This window comes from Alexandromys fortis, unplaced genomic scaffold (genome assembly GCF_014885135.2).
Source record: "Alexandromys fortis isolate MF-2015 unplaced genomic scaffold, M_Fortis_MF-2015_v1.1 scaffold_144, whole genome shotgun sequence".
Lineage (NCBI taxonomy): Eukaryota > Metazoa > Chordata > Mammalia > Rodentia > Cricetidae > Alexandromys > Alexandromys fortis.
In genome coordinates, this window is record NW_026068021.1 from 4,126,234 (window position 1) to 4,135,697 (window position 9,464).

Below are 9,464 nucleotides of genomic sequence, written 5' to 3' on the forward strand. Positions count from 1 at the left end.
TGAAGGTGGCACCATTGGAGTTTCTGATAGGTTGGACATGGGGCACACGGAGGGACAGGGCAGGTCCTCACCTGCTCAGCTAAAGGGCGGGGCTATGTGAACTGGAGGAGGGCAGATGGGTGAGTGATGGGGAGGTGGCAAGACATCAAGTTCTTTGTGTGTGCACATGTGGGGGTACACGGGTGTGGGGTTGCGTGTTCCTGTGGGTACAGGTGGAGGCCAGAGTCAACTTCTGGTATTATTCTTCAGACGCCCATCTTATTTTTTTTTTTTTTTTCAGACAGGGTCTCACTGAATTTGGAGCTTCCTCAAGTAGTCCTGGCTGGCTGGCCAGCAAGCCCCAGGGGTCTTCCTGTCTCCATCTCTCCAGTGTTAAAACTGCATGCATGGACTACCACATTAGGTTTTGTTATGTGGACTTCGGGGTTCAAATTCAAGTCTTCATGCCTGCTCCACAAACCCTTCACCAGCTGAGCCACACCCCCTTCGGGTGCATGCATTCAAATATGGAAGGGAGGTGGCAGCCAACTTTGGGTATGTTTCTGGGAAGGAAAAAGACAAGTCTGGGCTCTTGCCTCTGCCCCCATCAACGCTTTGTACTCATTCTGTGTAAGGGGCTGTCAAGCAGGTACATGGGTCTGTAGGGCCTCTGCACCCATGGGACCCATCCTGCAGCCTCAGCCATACCAACCTAGGGCCTTGATCTTGTCCTTGGTCTCCACAGTCCTGTAGCTCCTCGGTACTTTCTCCACACCTCTGTTCCCTGAGGCCAGTCATGCGCAACTGTTTCAGAAGGCATGGAGGGTCTCCTTGCCCCATATTCTTTCCCATCTCTGCAAACTAGGAACCTTCCAGGTTGCAACAGGTCCCTGTTGCCTGCTCTCATCAACAAACAGATTTTCACTCTTCTTTCCTTCCTTCCTTCTTTCTTTCATCCCTTTTCCTCTGTCTCTTTTCTTTCTTTTTTGTTTTTGTTTTGAGATAGGGGTTCATGTAGCCCAGTCTGGCCTTGAATTTCTGATCTTCTTGCCTCAACTTCCCAAGGGCTGAGATTACAGGTATATGCCACCATAACCAGTTCTCATTTTTTTTTATAAAGGTTGCATTTTTATCCAAGTTTAGTGGCCCTTGCCAGCAATCCCAGCATGCAGATGCTGAGGCAGGGGGATTATCATGAGTTCGAGCTCTGCCCAGGCTTCATAGAAAATGCCAAACCAGCCTGGGCTACAGAGTGAGACCCTGTCTCAAAACAACAATAAAAAGGTTTTGTGACTACTAGAAATTGTTTAGCAATCTCCTGCTGGTGGGCTTCTAGAACATTCTAAATGCTATAGTGAGTGGTTGTGCTTGCTTGCAGTGATACCATAGGGTGCAGGACTTTGCTGGGGCAAAGGGTATACGTGTTGTCACTTTCTATTGACCCCGCTGGTTGATTGATCATAAATGTCACACAGTTCATCAGCTGCAATCAGTGCCTTTCCCCCACTGGCCTGCCATGTGCAACCCTAGCCAATGCCTTGCTCTTTGCCAATCTGGTAACAAATTGGGTCCCCATTTCCTTCCTTCCTGTTCACATTTCCTGTTCCAGACCAGGCCCCTCCATGGATTAATAAGCAAGATGATACCACTTCCTGAGTCTCCTAGAGGACTGGGGACTTCCTGGGCACTTTCCGTGTATTTGTGATGTGAACTCATTGTCACTTCCTTTCGTGGTGGCTGGCTGGGTCTCAGCTTTAGCTTGTGGCTTCCTGGCCTCGTCTGGATGGGTATCACACGTTCTCCGCTTACTGCTTTGCCCTACTTGAGGGTCATGGTCTTCAACCTCACCACATCCTGAGTCCAGGGAGGACTGAAATTTCATCACTGTCCCAGTTAACTGGGATGGCAAGCACATGTGCAGCAGAATCTGTAGACTATGCAAGGTGCTCATTTTTAATTTGTATGTGTGTGTGCGTACGTGTGTGTGTGCGCGCGCGTGTGTGTGCACATCTGCATGCATATAGGCATACTTACCAGTGTGTGTGAACTGAGACTGGTATCAGATGTCTTCCTCAGTTACTTTTCTGTCTTACATTTGGGGACAGGATCTGTCACAGAACCCAGAGCTTGCCCATTTGGTTAGGCTGACTGAACCCCTCCTCTCTCAACCTCTCCAGCACTGCAATGACAGGTCTCACAGCAATGTTTAGCTTTTTAACCTGGGTGCTGGGGACCACACTCAGGTTCTTAAGCTTGTGTGACAAGCATTCTTACTCTTCCAGCCTTTGGAACGTTCTTGAATGAAGGGGTGTTGTTGACAGATGTTTCTGTCCCACCCGGTCCCACAGCCATTCAGTCCCAAAGAAACACACAGAGGTCTACATTAATTATAAACTGGTTGGCCTGTTAGCTCAGGTTTCTTATTAACTCTTACATCTTAAATTAGTCTGTGTCAGCCACATGGCTTGGTACTTTTTTTTTTTTTTATCAGCGAGGCATTCTCATCTTGTGTCCTCTGTGTCTGGGTGATGACTGCAGACTTAGCCTTTTCTCTTCCCAGAATTCTCCTGTTCTGGTCAACCTACCAATAACTTCCTGCCTGGCTACCAGCCAATCAGAATTTTATTAAAGCAATACAAGTGACAAATCCTCACAGGGTACAAGACCATTGTTTCACAGCAGAATGTCTTAGTTGCTTTGCTATTGATGTGATAAGACCACATGACCAGGGGATAGAGAGATGGCTCAGTGGTTAAAAGCACCCTCCACTGCTCTTCCAGAGGACCTGGGTTTAATTTCTAGCACCCCCAGGGCAGTTCACAACTGTCTGTAACTCCAGGTCCAGGGCATTTGATTCCTCGTTCAGACAGCCTCAGACACCAGGCAAGTGCTTGGTGCACAAGCAATCATACACATAAAATAAATTATTTTTAAAAAGACACCATGACCAAAGCAACTTCAAGAAGAAGGAGTTTATTTGGGACTTGCAGTTTCAGGGGTTCGAAGTCCATGGACATCATGTGAGGGAGCACAGCAGCATGCAGGCAGGCGTGGCGCTGGAGCAGAAGCTGAGAGCTTTGTGGCCCGAGACAAACCGTAAGTCACAGAGAGCCGACTGGGAATGGTGTGAGCCTTGACATTTGAAATGTCACCTAGAGCGACAACACTTAGTCCAATCCTTCCCAAGCAGTTCTACTTGGGGAACAAGTGCTCAGACGTGTGAGTCTATGGAGGCCATTCCCATTCAAACCACCACTAGGGGCCTCGTAGGAGTGGGGCCAACAGGGAAGTGGAAGATCCCCAACACTCAGTTGTTCAGAATGTACTGGCAAAGACAGGGAGACACACACATGCACACCTAAGGACTGCGGATAGATGTCACTGGGTGAACAGTGGCAAGCTAGTGAGTCCTGGGCAGAGAGAGCTTCACCCTCAGGCGCCTCAGGTTAAACACCCCCCCCCCCGCCCGCCCACAGGCGAAAAAGAGAGGATGAAAGAAAACAGAGAAGGGAAATATTGTGGCCATTTATGGCGGGGGTGGGGACGAAAGACCATTTCTTTGGGTTTAAAAATATGACACAACATTTTAGTCAACGAAGTCACCAAGATTTCTTTTGAAATGGAGATAAAGTAACTGAGAGGCTGGAGTTGAAGAGACTGGAGACATGGAAGCTAAGGGTCGGGGAGGCAGAGGACATGGAGACTGGGGGTCAGGGGTCAGGGAAACTGGAGTCAGGAGGCAGGGGTCAGGGAGACTGAGGAGACAGGGGTCAGGGAGACCAGAATCAGTGAGGCAGGGGTCATGGATACTGGGGGTCAGGGGTCAGAGGTCAGGGAGACTGGAGTCAGGGAGACTGGAGTCAGGGAGGCTGGGCTCAGGGAGGCTGGGGTCAGGAAGACTGGAGTCAGGGAAGCTGGGGTCAGAGAGGCTGGGGTCAGTGAGACTGGAGTCAGAGAGGCTGGGGTCAGGGAGTCAGGGTTTACTCAGGCTACTTTTCTTGTGGGCTGGGAGAAGCCTGGTCACTGCAGCCTACTGGCCTCCCTACTTCTGGCTTCTTCTCGAAAATCCTCTCAAGCTCCTGGCCAGAGCGGGGTGATGTCGTCTAAAGCGTTCCAAGTTCCCTGAGAGCCACCCTATCAGGTCAGTTGGCACCTGTTCTGGAAACAATGCCAGTGTCATTCAAACAAAGACAAACACCCTGTGTAAAGTTAGCACACAGATAGCTGGGAGCATTCTTTCTGCCTCCAGGGAGTTGTTCTGTACTGGAAAGGGCCAGAGTGCCACCAGACACTGAAGACTCCTGTTTAACACGGGAGTCTCTCGGGCTTTTAATCCTGGTAACATAACTGCAAGTGGACAGAAGCTTCCAGAATGGTGAATCCATTTGACACAAACACAGGATACCAGGCTGGCTTCTGCAGTGCCCTACTCGGGCTGTGGGACAACAGAAAGCAGGGACTCCGGAAAGTTCCTTATGTGCAATTAGAATGGTCTTGGGCTGGTGGCGTCCTTGAATCTGTCCGTTTATTCACCTCCTGCCCAGGCCCTAAACTCTTGCATACAAAGGGGTGAAAAAGAAAATAAAACAGAAGAAACGGAGGCATTGGGAACCCCAAAGCCTCTCCTGCCTGGTCTGGGTTATGTGTGGCAGTTGGCTTGGATATCTGGTTCTGCTAAGGTCAGGGGGTCTCTCCAGCAGCAAGTCTTGCTCCGAGCCTCCCTAGGACTTGGCCATCAGTGCCAACTAAGTGCTGGGCATGACACTAAGCGGTCTGCAAATGCCCGATGCCCACTCAGTGCCTGGAGGGGGCTTCTAAGGTAGGATGGCAGGGAGAAGCTCAGTTGAGTCAATTGCTTGAACAAGGAGAGGATAGGCCCATATAAGGCTGCAAGGTCCCAAGCAGGGTGGGTTTTGGTTTCAGTGGCCTAAAGGATACCATGCAGGCCCTGATTTCTTTTTTATCTCTGCCTTCTGCCTAGTTGGCTTCATTCCAAATCAAGCTGTCCCCACGTACACACACAAGAGCGGCTGTGGTTCCAGGTTTCACATCCAAGTGCCACCCCGCCCGGGAAGGAGAGTTTATCTGTTCCCAGCTGTTCACACAGAGAATCATAATGGGGCCCTTTAGGTGTGGTGGTCACCCTTCTGTGCCCACATGCGGCAGGGGGAGGAAGAGGTGACGGGCGTGCAGGAGAGGGATGTGGGCTGTGGGTGGCTGGGTACATAATGGTGACCTCTGCTGCCCAGAGGTTGGGATGCGAACTTTGCCTCCACTGTTTGAGCTTGAGCTTATTTCTCAGACAATAGCTTAAAAAGTTGAGGGCAATAGGGATTTTGTGCTGGCCAGCACAGCAGAGCTTGCCTGAGACCAGAGCCTGGACACGGGATGTGGAAATACTGGAGTGCTGACCAGACTCTAGCCAGCTCCTCTCAAGACATACGGAGAACATCCTCACACCTGCACCCGAGACCCGAGGGCTGTGTCTCGGCAGACCCACCCAGGCCGAGAGGTTTCCAAAGACTTTGAAATGGGCAGAGTGATTGTCCCCGCGGCCTTCCGGGCCCCAGGCTACTGTAGCCATTTACAGAAAATGGATGACACGGGATGATTCATATGCTCTGAGAAGCATGTACGGGTTGTCTCTGGTGGAACCCTATTGATTGTCATTTGGGGACAGATGACCGCATCGTATCTAAGCTCGCCAGGGCATTCCCATTTCCTCCATCTGAAGTTTTACTGCCTTCCTCATTGCCCTGTGAGTTCAACACAGCCTCTGAGTGTCAGTCCCATGCCACCTTCTCTTTATTAGCCACCTGGTCCTCAGGTGGGTCCCGCTCTGGAGCGAGTGGCTCGGGAACCTGGCAGGATGCCGAGGAAGGGCTTGCAGGTGCGCTGGCCCTGCCCTGCTGTTCTCCTAAACACCGGGGCAGCCTTCTGGAGACGCTCCACTCTCTTGCTCACCCAGACTCCACAATCCCTCTCGGGCTTCTGGCTAAATTCTTCTCACCACAGCGTGAGTGGTTGTGGATGGTTTTCTGCGGCAGCACTCAGCATTTCTGTAGGCATAACTTTAAAGTCAGAGGACACTCGGCATCTCCCGTTTCTCCCCTCCCCGCTCCACACACCCTCGGCTCCTCTGCGGACGTGACCTCAGGCAGCTCCTCTCGGGTTCAAAGTTTCTTCAGCATTTCTGTTTTCAAGGAACTTTTACATCCAGTGCTGGGGAATATTTGTGTGTTAGTACAAGACAGCATGTAGGTGACCCCCCTCGGAGTGATGTGGGTACGTACTCTAGGGACAGATTGTCTCTGCTTGTCCAAACCCTGTGTCTCTCTTAGGGACCACTCTGGTGCAACAACTCAGCAGGGGAGATAGGAACTTCCCAGACCCTCATGGCTCAGTCAATGGGGACTACCCTGAGGCAAGTGGAGTGAGTGACTTCTGAGGCTGCACTAGGCTCAGGGACCCTAAGTGAGGTTCAGAGAGGCACAGGGTAAGACGCAAGGTTGAAGAAGCTAGCAAAGGTGTGAGCCCATCATTCACAACCTCCATGGTACACCCACCCTAGGGAACAAGGAAAGTTGTGGGAAGAGGTCTCCAGAAACTCTGCAAGATCAAAGGCCCACCTAAGCATGGGTCAAAACACAGTGGATTCTAGGCTCAATGCCTACCAGGCCCTGTAGCCAGATCTCATCTGGCCCTGGGGTCAGGGTTCCTGGGCCTAGAGAGTCAAGGGCTGTCTCAGCCCCACCCAAAGGCTCCCTGCCCTGTTCCTTCTGGGTCTCCACTACCTGTGCTCCCCCAAGACAGCTTTGGTTTCCCCTAACTCTCACTTAGGCTCTCTGCAGAAGCCTGATAGACTAAGTGAGAAAGTAGGTGGACTTGTGGGTCCATCTGGTGTGGAAAGCCCTCCACTCTCTCCCCCTCCACTCGTCCCTATTGGGTCACCTGCTGACCCCAGATCATGCGGGCCTGGTGTCTCAGGGAGTGTGGCTTAAGATGTGGGTCCTAAGGGGTGTGGGTGTGCCTTGTTTGTGGGCGTGGCCTTTCCATGGGCCTGGGCCATTACTGTGGCTGGGGCGCCAAGGCACGGTTCATGGCTGGCCCTCTGCTGCCACCTGGTGTCCAGTCTCTGCCACGCACCTTCTCTTCACTTTAGCGTTCCTGGTGCACGCATGCTCCTGGAGTGTGGGCTGCGCAACAGGAGTACCCAGGGTTACAAAACAAGTGTGTTTTGAGGAGGATGCTGGGTCCCCTGAAGTCCAGCTGGTTCAGGGCTTGACGTCCGTACACCGACAATGCCATATTATATATTATACTGGCGAAAATGGCGCTGCACCTGCCGAGCCTGCCCCCTTGATTACAATGAAGGAAACTGAGTCCCTATCCCTCCTCTGCCTGCGGCCTTGGACCTGGAGGTATCTTTGTCAGCGGTCCTCTGTCTCCCCACGGAGCACACCAGTTCCGCTGAGAGGGCTGCGGAGGATCAAGGTCTGTCTGTGGGTGGAGTTGCAGTCTCCTGGAGAGGAAGCCTACGCAGAAAAGTGCGCTCTAATGAATGCCCTCACATCCTATGATTTAAGGCCACAGTGCTTCCTCACAGGGAAGTATAGTTCAAAAGAAATGACAGGATGTGGGGAGTTGGGGTGACCTTCTGTAATCCTCCGGGATAGGGGATGGGGAGTTTCAAGCCAGCATGGGCTATCTAGCAAGACTCCGTCTTAAAAAAAAAAAAATAAAAGCAGTGATGTAACTCGGTTGGTAAAGTACTTAGTAAGCATTCAAGAAGCCCTGGAGCCTGTAATCCCAGCATTGAGTCAGGGAGGCCGGAGAATGAGAAGTTTGAAGCCATTCTCAGTTACATAGCAAGTTTGTAGCCAGCCTGGGCAGCATGTGATCCAATCTGAAAAACAAAAGCAAACAAATTAATAAAACAAAACAACAACAATAAAAACAAAACATGTCATCGGCAGATACTTTTAGTCCCAGCACTGAAGAGACAGAGGCAGGATTGTAGATTTCTTTGTGAGGCTAACCTAGCTGGTCTGTATAGCAAGTTCTAGGCCAATCAGAGCTACATAGTGAGACCCTGTCTTAAAAAAAAATTAATTAACTAATTAAAATTAAAGTGACAAGACACAGGATGCTTCTGCTGCCCTGGGTTTATGTTGGGTGGCCCAAAGACTGAAGGATCAATGTCCTGGACTCAGACCCTTCAACCTTGACATAGAGTTGAGGGAAAGAGAGAACAGGCAAATGCCAGGGTCTGGAGGAAGCTGCAGAGATAGGCTTCCATTTTAGGCACTTGGTGGGTTTTTATTATGGGGGCTATGGGGAGGGCATGAGGCATGGCTGAGCTCAAAGGTCCCCTGGCAGCGAGAAGGCTGGTGGGAGGGGACACGCAACAGGTGCATGGCCTTGGTGAGCTCTGGGGTGAAAGGCCCAGGAGAGGCTGGAAGTGGCTTCATAGTTCATCGTAAAGGCCGGGGATTTGCAGGGAGTGGGAGCCAAGGAGGATTAGGGCCAACTGCCAGGTTTGAGTTGGAATCACCCACAGGTGTGATGGGATCCTAGCCAGGACACGGTTTAAATGGCCCTGTTTTTGAGCTTGGTGTTACATTCCACACATTATCTCAGTTACTGAGCATAAAAACCCAGGGCAAGGCAGTCCTTATCTCTTTCCGTGGCACGCTACCAGCTGTGTGAGTAAGACTTTATTGTCCCTGTTCAAGGCACAAGGAAGCAGGCTTGGAGGTGACGGGGTTGCTGTTTCTGCAGCAGCCAGGGGTAACAACAATGACTTCATCCCGGGTCACACAGCACAAGGGTGGGGTGTGTGCAGTTTCAGTATTAAGGTGCAACTCACCTGATGGGTGTCCGCCATTTCAAAGTGTGTAATCCGGCAACATTCAGTATATTCACGGCGTGACATCACCATCACCGCTACCTCACTCTAGAACATCCACACGACCCCCAAAGGAAACTAGGGGGCTAGGGGGATGGCTCAGTCAGAATCGTGCTTCCTATGCAAGGCACCCGAGATCGGTTCCCAGTGTCTGTGTAAAGCCTTGTGTGGGGGCGCACGTTTGTAATCCCAGCTCCAGGGGAGCACAAACAGGAGGATCCCTTTGGATCTCTGGTCAGTCAGTCTAGTTCAGTGAGAGACCCTGTCTCAAAAAACCAAGGTGGTCAGTGTCCTGAGGAGCAGCTCCTAAGGTTGACCTCTGGCCTCCACATGTATCCACATTTGTGTACATGCATGCATACATGCACACGTGTGCACGAACGTATTCTCTCTCTCTCTCTCTCTCTCTCTCTCTCTCTCACACACACACACACACACACACATACACACACGCACACACACACACACACGAAACCACGTACTCTTCAGCAATTACCTCAGTCCCTGACAGCCACTGAGCCTGTGACTTTGACTTCTCTGGCTACATCATGTATGTAACTTACCCAGTGCATGGCCC